Source organism: Rattus norvegicus, chromosome 1, assembly GCF_036323735.1.
Source record: "Rattus norvegicus strain BN/NHsdMcwi chromosome 1, GRCr8, whole genome shotgun sequence".
Taxonomy (NCBI): Eukaryota; Metazoa; Chordata; class Mammalia; order Rodentia; family Muridae; genus Rattus; species Rattus norvegicus.
The window spans coordinates 56,604,871-56,617,424 of record NC_086019.1 but is presented as its reverse complement, the minus strand read 5'-3'; the positions used below and the strand labels follow the sequence as shown (position 1 = coordinate 56,617,424).

At 42.4% G+C, this 12,554-nt stretch overlaps 1 long non-coding RNA gene across 7 annotated transcripts in view; it reads left to right on the top strand.

Annotated features, from left to right (window-relative positions):
• Positions 1-7,931: 7,931 nt before the first annotated feature.
• Positions 7,932-12,554, top strand: part of LOC134482762 (uncharacterized) — a 79,228-nt gene continuing 74,605 nt past the window's right edge. For 5 of the 7 annotated variants that reach the window (XR_010059321.1, XR_010059316.1, XR_010059318.1 and 2 more), the window contains exons 1-2: positions 7,932-8,049; positions 11,146-11,250. This is a non-coding gene — a long non-coding RNA (uncharacterized LOC134482762). The remainder of the gene's footprint in view (positions 8,050-11,145; positions 11,251-12,554) is intronic. The other 2 variants (XR_010059323.1, XR_010059322.1) reach the window with 2 other exon arrangements.

Here is a 12,554-nt window from a genome sequence, read left to right as displayed (position 1 = left end):
ATTCTGCTCATGTGTGAAGCTTCTAAAGTCTGGAAGCTGAAGAAAGGAACGTAGACATTGTGTCAGTTAGGGGTTTACTGTTGACAAGAGACACACCAAAACCAATACAGTTCTTATAAGGATAACATTAATGAACACAGGATTGCAGGTTCAGAGACTCAGTCCAGTATCATCAAGCTGGGAGCATGGCAGCAACCAGGCAGGCATGGTGCCAGAGAGAGTGAGAGTTCCACATCTTCATCTGAAGGCTGCTTGGGGAAGATTGGCTTGCATGTGGATAGGAAAAGGGTCTTAAAGCCCATGCACAATGTGACACACCTACCTTAACAAGGCCATGCCTCCTAATAGTGCCAGTCCCTGAGCTAAGTATATGCAAACCATCACAAACATCTTCCAGGAGGGTGGTACTGTTCTATCAGAGAGAAGCATCAGCTCCCATTAATATATTGAGATCAACCCTGGATAGGGCATAGAGCCCTCCACACATCCTGGGATTCAACGAGGCATCCTATGAAAAAGCTTTTTCCGAGGAGCACACATGTGTGTCAAGGCCTCCCTTCCGGCCAGGCCCTAGGGAATCTCCAGTGCTAAACTCTGTCTCTTCCTTTGCAGAAGTGAAACATAATAAAAATTCACACTTCACAGTACAGTGAATAGCAGTAATGGCGAAAGGTGTAAATAGAACCGATTAGTACCAGAGTATGTGGATTGATGTTATATGAAATGTGTTTGGGTGCCGTGCAGTATCCTCTTCCATGTACCTACATACTGAGCAACGACCCTGTACAATTTCTCTCTAGACAGAACCATCTGGAATTCACTCACTGAGGGACTTATGCCCTGGAGTGGTAGCTACAGGTAGGACTTGTGCATCCATGTCACCTATCCCAGAGACAGAGATGCATGGATTAAATGGAGAGAAGCAGACTGGAATTGTGGAGAGGCTAACCTGCCAACAACCCCAAACCCCCAGCAGGATGACAAGGGAGAACAGCGAGCAGTTTCCCAGCCAGCCTCACTCTCCATAGACAGACTTCTTCCAGTCCTTCCTTTTTGCCAAGGGGAAAAAAATCCAAAAAGCAGGGGCAGGGAAAGAAAAGCTGCTCTACTCCCAGGAGCTGAGGACAAGTCCCCTCCCACCCTCCTGTCTGAGCCCATAACCAGCCACAGCCCAGTCCTCCGCTCATCTCTAGAGGCACAGGGACCCAAGAAGATGACCCATTGTATCACAAATGGCTCCTCTACAATATTCTATGGGTGTCAGTCCTGAGTCCCTGAGCCAGAGGTGCTCTGCACAGCTATTCAGAGCACTCTCTTGATTTCTATACAAAGATCTCCGTGTTGCATTTCAGAGGAGAGTGTCCACCCAGCATCAGTCCTGGGGCTCTAGCCCTCTAATCTATTGGGTCATGTTAACTTCACCACAGAGCCACCATGTGTCTTGTACAACTCCTCCTTGAAAACCTTTTGTAGGAAGATATTTAGAGTCCTTTGCAGGTGGTAGGGAATATGACACACAACAGAAGGTGGTAGACAAACCTGGGGACACATCAAATACTGGGATGCTGTGAGGCTCCCTAAGCCAGGCTTGGGCAGGCTTGTGCCAGGGCTCCCATAGGACCCTTTGATTCGGGGGTTGGGGATTTAGCTCAGTGGTAGAGCGCTTGCCTTGCAAGCGCAAGGCCCTGGGTTCGGGCCCTAGCTCAAAAAAAAAAAAAAAAAAAAAAAAAAGGACCCTTTGGTTCTGTCCCCTATACACAGCAAGAACCAATTACCAGGCCCACATTCTGCCCAGAGCAGCGGAAGAAGGGAACTTGGATTCCAGCTCTGTCCCAGTCCTGTAATACCTGACCTTGTAGCCCTTGCTTCCTTTGGTGCTCAGCAGTTCCCGTAAAATTCAAACAGCAAGGTGTACATGGTGTTCACAGCTCCCTTGGCCTGAAACATTGCTGTGTTTGATACTACAAATCAGGCGGCTGTGACTTGGACTTGAGATCATTGACACAGACTAGGGAGGACTCCAGGACACCTGAGCTCAGCTGTTATTTCTCCCATTAAGTGTACTCTTTTCCTTACATAAGCTCCTCAGTTTCATCAAATTTCATTTATTAATTGTGGATCTCAATGTCTGAGCACCATGGGTGTTCTATCCAGGAAGTTGTCTCCTGTACAATGGGCTCAAGCGTATTTCCCACATTCTCTTGTATCAGATTTGATGGATAAGGTTTTATGTTGCGGTTTTTGATGCAATTGGACTTGAGTTTTGCACAGGTTTATACATAAGGCTCATTGCATTCTTCCCTATGCCTATATCCAATTAGCACAGCACCATTTGTTGAAGATGCTTTCTTGTTTTTTGTCATATGATTTTGCCTACTTTGTTGACAATAAGCATCCATAGTTGTGTGGGTTTATTTCAGGGTCTTGGATTTCATTTTATCGATCAGCCTGCCTGTTCCTATACCAATACCATGTAGTTTTATTGCTATAGCTCTGTAGGACAGCGGTAAATCAGAGATGGAGATTCCTCCCGAAATTCTGTTATTGTTCAGGAATGTTTTAGCTATCCTGGGTTTGTTAAATGTTTCACTTGAAGTTTAGAATTGCTCTTTTAAGGTCTGTAAAGACTTGTTTTCAGCTCTGGCGGGTATTGCATTCACAATTTAGATTGGTTTTAGTAAGATGGTCATTTTTAAATTATTAATCCTACCTGTCCATGACCTTTCTTATGATATCTTCTTCAATTGCTTTAATCAGAGATTAAAATTTTTGTCATACAGATCTTTCATTTTCTTATAATTTCACTGAGACCTTTTTGTTATATTATTTGTCGCTATTGTAAAGAGTGGTGTTCCCCTAATTTATTTGTCAGCCCCTTTATAGTTTGTTTAAAAGAGTGATACTGAATTTTTTAATTAATGTTGTATCTATCCACTTTGTTGAAGGTATTTATCAAATGTAGGAGTTCTCTGATAGAATTTTTTGTGTCTCTTCTATATTCTATGATATCATTACAAATACCAATATGATGTCTTCTTCCCTTCCAATGTATATCTCCTTGTTCACCTTTAGTTGTCTTATTGCTCTGCCTGAACTTCAAGAACCATATTGAAATGATAGGGAGAGGGCGGATAGCCTTGCCCTGCCCCTGAGCCTAGGACAATTGCTTTGTTTCTCTCTATTTAATGTGATGTTGGCTAGTGGATTGCTGTATGTTACCTTAATTGTGTTCATGTATTCTTCTGTAACCCTCTCTCTCCGTGACTTTTAACATGAGGGACTGTCACATTTGGTCAAAGGCCTTTTTCAGAATCTACTGAGATGATCATGAGATTTTTTTTAAATTAATCAATTTATTTATTTAATTTCAAATGATATCCCCCTTCTTTGTTGCCCCTCCACAACCACCAATTCCATCTTCCCCATGCCCCTCAGCTTGGCGTCTATGAGGGAGCTCCTCCACTCTCTCCCCTACTCCCGCCTGACTACTCTAACATCCCCCTAGGCTGGCACATCAAACCTCCACAGGACGAGGGTCCTCCACTCCCATTGATGTCAGTGAAGGCCATGTAACTGGAATCATGGTTTCTTCCATGTATACTCTTTAGTTTCTGTTTTGTCTATCAGAGCTCTGGGTGGTCTAGTTAGCTGATAATGTTCTTCCTATGGGGTTCAATTCCCTCAGCTACTTCAGTTTTTCACCTAGCTCTTCCTTTGTGGTCCCCAGGCTCAGGCTGATGGTTGGCTGTGAGTATCTGCAGCTGTATTGGTCAGATGCTGATATAACAGGGATCACCAATACCAAGCTACTGTCAGTAAACACATCTTGGCATTAGGAATAGTGTATAGAATTTGTATCTGCTGATGGGATGGAATCCTAGGTGGGGTAGTTTCTGTATTGCCTTTCCTTCAGTGTCTGTTCCAGTTTTTTATTTTTGTGTTTACTTTTGACAGGAATATAACTAAGCAAAAATTTTGAGATGGTCGTGTGTCCCAATCCTTCAACTTGGAGCCGTGTCTAGATTAGTGGAGGTGTCTCTACAGGTTGTATGTCCCTTTGTTGTATACTTCAGATAAAGCCATCCTTTTGCGTCCTAGGAGACTCTCACTGCCCTAACACCTGGGACCTTATACTGGCTACACCCAGTTCATCATCCCCCACTGCTACATATTTTTAATCAATTTTCTGAAACTCTAATTTGCCCATTTCCCTTCTAAAATCTGATCCTATCCTCCCCAACCCTTGCATATTTCTCTTCCCCTCCTCTCTTGCTCCCTGGTCCCTGCCTTGCTCCACCACCTGTTATTATTTTGTTCTCCCTACTATGTGGGACTGAAGCGTCCACACTTTGGTCTTCCTTCTTCTTAAGCTCCATGTGGTTTGTGAGGGTTATTGTGGGCATTTTGAGCTTTTGGGCTAATATCAACTTATCAGTGAGTACATAGCATGTGAGTCCTTTTGCGTCTTGTTTACTCAGTCAGGTTAATATATTCTAGTTCTATCCATTTCCCTGCAAATTTCATGAAGTCATGAAGTCACTGTTTATAATAGTTTGGTAGTACTCCATTGTGAAAATGTATCACAATTTCTATATCCATTCTTCCATTTTCGGACATCTGGATTGGCTACAAGTTCTGGGTATTATAAATAAGACTTGTATAAACATTAGGGATCATGTGCAATCTTCTACATGCTCACTGACATTTGAACCAGAACCTTTTGTTGAAACTGCTGTCTATTTTACACTGGATAGATTTGGTTACTTTGTCACACATTAGTGCCCATAGGTGTGTGGGGTTATTTTCTGGGTTGTACATTGTATTACCTTGATCTACCTGCCTGTCCCTGTATCAATAACTGTGGTTTTTTAAAATTATTTCTCTGTAGTACAGGTTGAGGTCAGGAATGCTGATTCTCCCAGAATTTCTTTTATTGTTGAGAATATTTTCTCTTTATCCTGTGTTTTTTGTCATTCTAGATGAATTTGAGAATTGCTCTAACTCTATGAAGAATTGAGTTGGAATTTTCATGGGGATTGCTTTGATCTATAGATTGGTTTAGGTAAGATGGCCATTTTACTATGTTTATCCTGCTGATCCAAGAACATGGGAGATCTTTCCATCTTCTGAGGTCTTCCGCAATTTCTTTTATCAGAGTCTTGTTCTTATTGTTCAGATCTTTCACTTGCTTTGTTAGAGTCACCCTGAGGTATTTTATATTATATGCGACTAATTTTAAGGGTGCTGTTTCCCTAATTTTTTTCAGCCCATTTTTCCTTTGAGTAGGGGAAGATTGCTGATTTGTTAGAGTGAATTTTTCTAACTAGCCACATTGCTTAAATTGTTTATCAGCTGAAGGAGTTCTATGGTAGAATATTTTGTGGTCACCGGTTGATACTATCATATCATCCACCAATAGTGATATCTTAACTTCCTCCTTCCCAATTTGCATTCCTTTGATCTATTTTTGTTATCTAATTGTTCTGGCTAGAACCTCCCATAATATACTGTATAGATACTGGGAGAATGAGAAGGCTTGCCTTGTCCCTGATTTTAGTAGTATTGCTTCAAATTTCTCTCCATTTTGTTTGATATTGTCTGTTTGTTGTATATGGTTATATATCTACATAAGTATATATGTAAATAGTTAAACATCCATTCAGGTTAGATGTCCTCTGCCTTTGTAAAACTGAATTACATTAATCAGGGCTGTTCTGACTCTCCGTATTAGATTGGGGAAAGTTTGTGGAAACGCTGTACTTTTAAACAACCCCCGTAGTTATGCTTGCTTAGGTGGCACAAATTGCCTGCTTACTGAAATTGAGAACACTGTCTTCGTTATTTTCTTTCTCCATTTTTAGTGTGGGTTTGTTGCATTACCATATATATCTGTGTACATAGGTGCACGTGGAGGCTTACCCTGAGGTTGACAGAAATTATCCTCAAATTACTGTCTGTTACTCATTGAAAGAGGGTCTCTCAATGGCTAAGCTGTTTGCCTTGTCTTTCTAGCATTTATGTAATCTTCGGTTGACCACTGGGCCATCTGTAGTGTGCATATTTATTTTTGAAAGTTACTGTCAAGAAAATATATTGTCCCTTTTCTACATGGAATTGTTTCTTGGTTTATTAGACTTTTGTTATATTTTAAGTTGTATTCATAACTTTTTGGGAGACTGGTTATAGGCCTATGTCACAAACCCTGCCCTTTTCCTTGAACTTACATTTAGTTGATGAGCACAGATTGGGTTTTAAAGTTCTGCTCAGACCAAAGCGTAGGTGTAGCTTGTCTCAGCCGCAATACATAAAATTACTGAAATAATATGCAACAAAGAATAAATTTCACTGAAACATGAATATTCTGATGAAAATTTAGTTAGGCAAGTTAGTTGTATTTTTATGCATGATCGTTTGTATTTTCTTCTTCTCCAGCCACGATGCAGACTTACCTGGCAGTTCTGGAGCCCCTGAAAACCTGATATTTAAAGAGCATCTGCCCCACTTTTCACAAGGTCCTGATGTGTCTGACAAAATGAAAGTCTCTCTTAAGTTAACAGAGCTTGAGAATGAACTGAACAGTAAGTGAGAAGAGACAGGTCACCTGTACTCAAGCAGGTCTGACCTAGGCAGTGGATTTGTGGGAGTGGGCCTGAAGAAGAAGGAACAAATGTACTTCTAAGTGATATTTAATTTCTTTTTCTGAAATGGTTGCAATTGTTCCAAATCCAAGAAACTTTGTTTTACTTTACCAAGAAAAACCCTGCCTAGTTCTTAGTGATCTGACTAAGGTGAAGGTACCCGTTCTTGTTAGCTGTGGGGAGTCTTGGACTTAGAGGGCAGAATGATGGGCTGTAAAGATGACAGGGTGTTTCCTCTACCCTACCTTTTCCATTGTCATTCCAAGGTCAGTAGGCCTAGACATTATCTTTCCCTTCTTTCTCCAAACTCCATTTGCCTACGGGAGATTGATATCCGAGAATTTCAGACCACTACTGTGTCATAGTGGACCCTGTCTGCAGGATAAAGTCTCTCAGTGCAGGTGAAATGTTGGCTGTACCTTCTTTAATTTGCATGAGGTGGCTAGAAGGAGGTTTTTATGTAAGGTGCACAACATATCATTCTTCAAAAATGTGAGCCTCCCTATCTATTGTAAATATTTGAGATTGAATATCTAATTCATTATTTAATTTCAAAAATTCTAAAGAAAGATTTTGCATTTGATCCTAGGGATTTAATTTTAAAAATACAAATCATTATTAGACTAATCACTGGTGGAAATTAAAGATGACAATTCCGTTCTAAAGTTAACTAATATTTCAGAGGCCCCAAAGGCTCTAGAGCTCTCAAAGCATTACACAGCATTCTTGCAGGTAGGAGCAAAGACGTCTGAGAAGAATGGGAGCTCGTGGGTGGCAGGCAAACACAGCTATCTCAGAACTTGAACATTTAGTAAGGAGATGTAGATACACTGTCAGGAAAGGAAGAAGCGTGTTGCTGTGCCTCCTGTGACTTAAGTGCTGTAAGAACACTTTGTCGCAGTTGAGTCTGCATCTCTTTCTCAGCATAACAGAGTTATTTAATTTTAATTTAATTAACGGTGTGAGAAATGAACATAGAACCTGTGTGGTTGACTGAAGGACCCTACAAAACATTATCTGTAAGGTATGCTCGCAAGATGGTAGAGGGGAATGGGAAGGGCCTGCTCTCTGGGAAGTCTGAGGCAGGATCGCGAGTGGGCTGGGAAAGAGATGCCTCCAGGTGAGATGGGTATTCAATGCCACAGTAAATTGATTTGTATTTTACAAGCACTGTGGGGACCTTGTATTTCTTGAGAGGACAGGAGCAAAATGAACCTGTGGGTTCAATGAACCGGTTCAATGAACCGGTAAGCTAGACTGGAAAATTCCTGTGGGTAGGCATAGTGCGCATGGGCATGAGTGGCCAATGAACGATACTAGCCCCCCCTCTCTAGGATTTAGCCACGCCCTTCATTCGTTACTGTGAGTATTTTCAGAACAGAGGTTGTGGCAGTTTCAGCATCAAATACCTGTGAGTATGAAGGGAGCCCAGGGAATTTGAAACCGCCCCTATCTGCTCTCAGGAACGTGGGAAAAATAAGAGAATTGGGATTGGCTTGGTAGCACTCTTTCGTGAGTCTTATCTTGAGTTCCCTTGGGATGGAGCCCAATTAGGTCTGCTTCTTTTCGGAATCTTAGGGAAGTTGACCTGTTTACTCCTCACTGTCTTTATGGCTCCTTTCTCCAATTGCCACTTGGGTCCTCTTTGACCTCTCATTTGCTGCATTAGCACCTCAAGGTCTCCTGACTTGGTACCTCCCTCAGCTATGCTGAACATCCACAGACTACATACTGAGCAGGATTTGGGAGTACAGCTACTAACACCAAAAATTATGTAACCCTACGCGTTCCCTTCTTAGAGCACACAGTAGAAAAAATAGACCGATAAAGTGAACAAAAATATAAACACTATGCCTGATAATGGCTGCCAAGCAGAGAGTCTGAACATTACATGATCTAAACTCAGCCCCACCCTAAAGTTAGAGTCCTTGTCTGGGCTGCAGGGACAGAAAGCTCCTGTTCAACAGAGGAGACTGAGGGCTTAGAAGACAGAGGTCTCTGTGGAAAGTGATATGTGACCAGCCAGGGCTTGTGGTATACTGGAAAGAAGGTAGAGACTGAGGGAATGGGAGCTCAAGCCCCACCATCCTAGCCAACATATAAAGACTATGCTGTGACCTTAACCAGAGAGAAGACGATCTGTTCTGCCTCTTAAAGGTGAGTTTGTAGCAGGTTTTCTTCCTGACCAGAGACGTGAGATGACTGCATGAGAGCTCCTTATAAGAGAAGGCTTGACTTCCCAGTAGAAGACAAGGAACTCTGTGGGCATGCTCCAAGGGAAAGTGGTGAGAACCACAATCAGCATTTTTGATCTTTGCAAATTTGCCTAAGTGGACATTGAAAGAAGAAACCTTTGTTCCAGCAACAAGTGTTAAGTTTCCTGGGGACCGCACAGCTCTGTTTTGTTTCAAGGCCCAACTTAGCTATCCAGAAGCTTCACCCTGGGACTGTACCTTAGCACCCAACTCAGGACCACTTTATCTCACCTTGAGAAATAAATCTTAAGATCTAATGCTTAGTCCCATCTACCCCAAGATAGAACTGAGCTTACAGCAGTGAATTTCAGGCTCCAGGACACACCAAGAACGCACACTGTAATATTTTTGGGCTGCCTGCAGAACTGAGCAGAGGTTTCTGTGGGCTTGAGATTGGAAGTCTTGGGTCCAAGAATTGGCTCCAGTTCTCCTCAGTTTGTAGGTAGCTGATTCCTTTAGGTGTTCTGTGGTTTCTCCCTGCACCCTGTAAGTGTCTGTTGCTCTATGGTTCCCTTCATAAGACCCCAAAGACATTACAACAGAGCCCACCTTTCAGGCTTCCTTGAATCGATGACCTTGAAGGCACTGTCTTTAAGTGTCACCTGCTCAGTGTCAGGGACTTCATCCTTCACCATATGAATTGGGGTATATCTTATCCAACCTAAGGCACTCAAGAGAGACTCATATGGTCAGGGCAAACCTGACAGAAATTTCTCACAGAGCCCCATTCTAATTGGACCAGACTTTGTAAATGTGTCCCAGGTCTTTTTGGCACTGCTATCCAGCATTGTTCTCATGGTCTAACTTTGTCATTTATGGGGAGAAACTGCACAAAAGGCATCACATGAGAAAGGAAGAACAAGGCAGTCAACTTGTAGATGGAATCCTATTATAAATGGCAGAGACCCTAAGGAATCTGCTAAAGTTTAGCATTGAACAATTAGTTATACCAGAACAATGAATATGAGCTCTGTCAACAGAAATAAAGCATTTCTATATCCTAGCAGTAAACAAAACAATAGTTGGGAAAAATTCTATGTCGTACACCATCTTTAATAAAAATCAAAAATATTTTCAAATTACTTTGAGGAAGCACATACTAAACTTTTAACTATAGCTTCTATTATTGTTTGAAATCTAGGAAGTAAGTAAATTTCATCAAAATATTACAGAAATTTTCATACTCAACAGAATACATTTAGAAATTAACAGTGTATAACTCAGAGGTTTTCAAACTCATATCGTGGGTTCTCTTTACCAATCAGAGTTTAGAAGTGCAGATAATGCTGTCTCCAGGTAGTCACACATACTCTGTGAGAAGATTTAGAGAGTTAATTCTCTAACAGGAGGGTCTGCATCCCAATCTGGAGACAGAATTCCCTTCAAGAGGGTCTAAATCACCTGCAGATATGAGTAGCCCCCTCAGAGGAAGGACTGAAGCTCCTGCAGGCGAGAATGACAAAAATGAGAGGATCCATAGGAGGAGGGACTTAATTTCTTCTCTGATGAGACTGCAGCACCAGCAGGAATTTGACTCTGTAGTCTGAGAGATTATTTTCATCATGATGTTCTGAGTTCCCTGAATCCACAGCTGGAATACTGAGCCACCATCAAGAACACTGAACCTGGACCAGTTGTCTTAAGGGCATTAAATACGAATTTCACTTCTTTGGCTTATAAAACCCCACCATGCTCTAGCTTCCTTCCAACATCCACCCTTCATTCCCCACCATCTCAGCTTCTCAATAAATCCTTCCTCTCCTTGATTTTCCAAACCACGTATGTCTTATGATCACCTACACACACACGCACACACACACACACACACACACACACACACACACACACACACACACACACACACACCTGGCTTTGAAGGGATCAGATTTTGATTTTTAAGGCTGAACTGTTTCTATGGCTTTCTCTGGAAACTCTGCTTCCCAGGTACTTTCCATGGTACCTTCCTGACCAAAGGTTAAAGAGTCCAGAGTGTAAAGCTTGCATCCCTGGTAGTCCTCAGGTCTGGAGCTGATGGGCTCAGAGCCATGGGGTGTGTGTGGGTAGCCGGCCAGGCCTTGCTGAGGCTGACTTGTCTTGTCTCTGCAGTATGTGAAGGAGTCTTCACAACCTGACAGTTGACTTTCTCCTTGCTGAGGCTGTTTCTACCATTTCTTGCACTCTGTCCATTCATGGTGTTTCAAAGTGGGCAGGTAAGTGCTGTGTTGATGCATTTTTTGGATCCTTGGTTGCAGGTTAAAGAAGAAAAGATAGTTGAACTAGAAACAGAAAATGCTGTTCTGTCCCTGAGATTGGCAGAGATAACGAAGTAATGTTTTGCTCTGACCAATGAGCCACAGGTGAGTGTTTGCTTTGCGTAGGCTACTGTGGTTGCAAAAAGGTGGAAAGGACTGCGGCTTTCCTTAGATGGTTGGTTTCTTCCACTGAGGTGCACACTTAGTGTGTCATCCAGAAGTGGAACAGAGATTAATCCTAAATTTTTCATCCCCGTGCTCAGAAGTATTTAAGGAATAATTCATTAATGATACGTCCAACAGTTGGTGGTTCTTGAGAGTGGGGTTGTACAATTTGTGCATCATGAATTCATTCATATAAGTTTTAATAAATCTATAGATATAGTAGTCACCTTCAACACCCAATGACTTGGTCTAAATAAGTGCAAACCCAGGTGTTCAGAAATGGTGTCTCAGACACCCCCACAGCATGCCACACTCCAGGATAGGGATGCTGCACAGTTCAGATGCAGACATTTCCAGTGTGGCTGGTTGTTCAGTATGCCCTTCGTCTTCTCACGGGCTCTTCTTGGGTGGCAGAACCTGCAGTGACACTCCTTTGAGTTATTTTCTTTCGATTTTTCTTTTGAAGTTTAGTGATCTTTTTTCAGGTCCCTAATCTTGCATGAATTGGATCCCCTGCAGACACATAGTCTTGTCTTAAACTGGTACGACTGTGTGTGTGTCTCTGTGTGTGTGTGTGTGTGTGTGTGTGTGTGTGTCTATGTGTCTGTGTGTTTTTCTGTGTGTGTTTCTCTCTCTCTCTCTCTCTCTCTCTCTCTCTCTCTCTCTCTGTGTGTGTGTGTGTGTGTGTGTGTGTGTGTGTTTAGAACCACAGATTTCATGATCCTACCCCATAGCTGATCCACTCAGAATACATGGAAGAGGTAGGAGCATGAAATAAAAATAAAGAAAAACCAGGGTGGAAGGCAGGGCCTTGGGAGCAGAGCATGAGAGGAGGAAGAATGCAGAGTGCATGGAAGCAGAGTGTGAAAGTACAGCAGCAGGCATGAAGGCCTTGCAAGTGCTTAGGGTGTGGGGATCAGGTGTGTTAGGAGCTCAGGGAGAAGTTGAATGTGATGAGCTTTCAGGTTTAACTACTGTCTGATCTCTGCAGTGCCATCCCTAGAAAAGTGACCCTTGCTGTTGATGATGTAAGCAGTCCCTAGTGCCTTAGTCACATCACAGACACATTGACTGTCAGAACCCAGTGTGCTGGCCCCTACACTGGGAAGCCCTCAGGGGTGTAAGGAGCATGCACTGGTTTTCTTTGTGCCATACTCACCCTGAGTGAGGAAATGTTTCTGCACTTCTGCTGTTACCAGAGATAATAAACATGGGTGACATTCCTGATAGCCTGTCTGTATGAC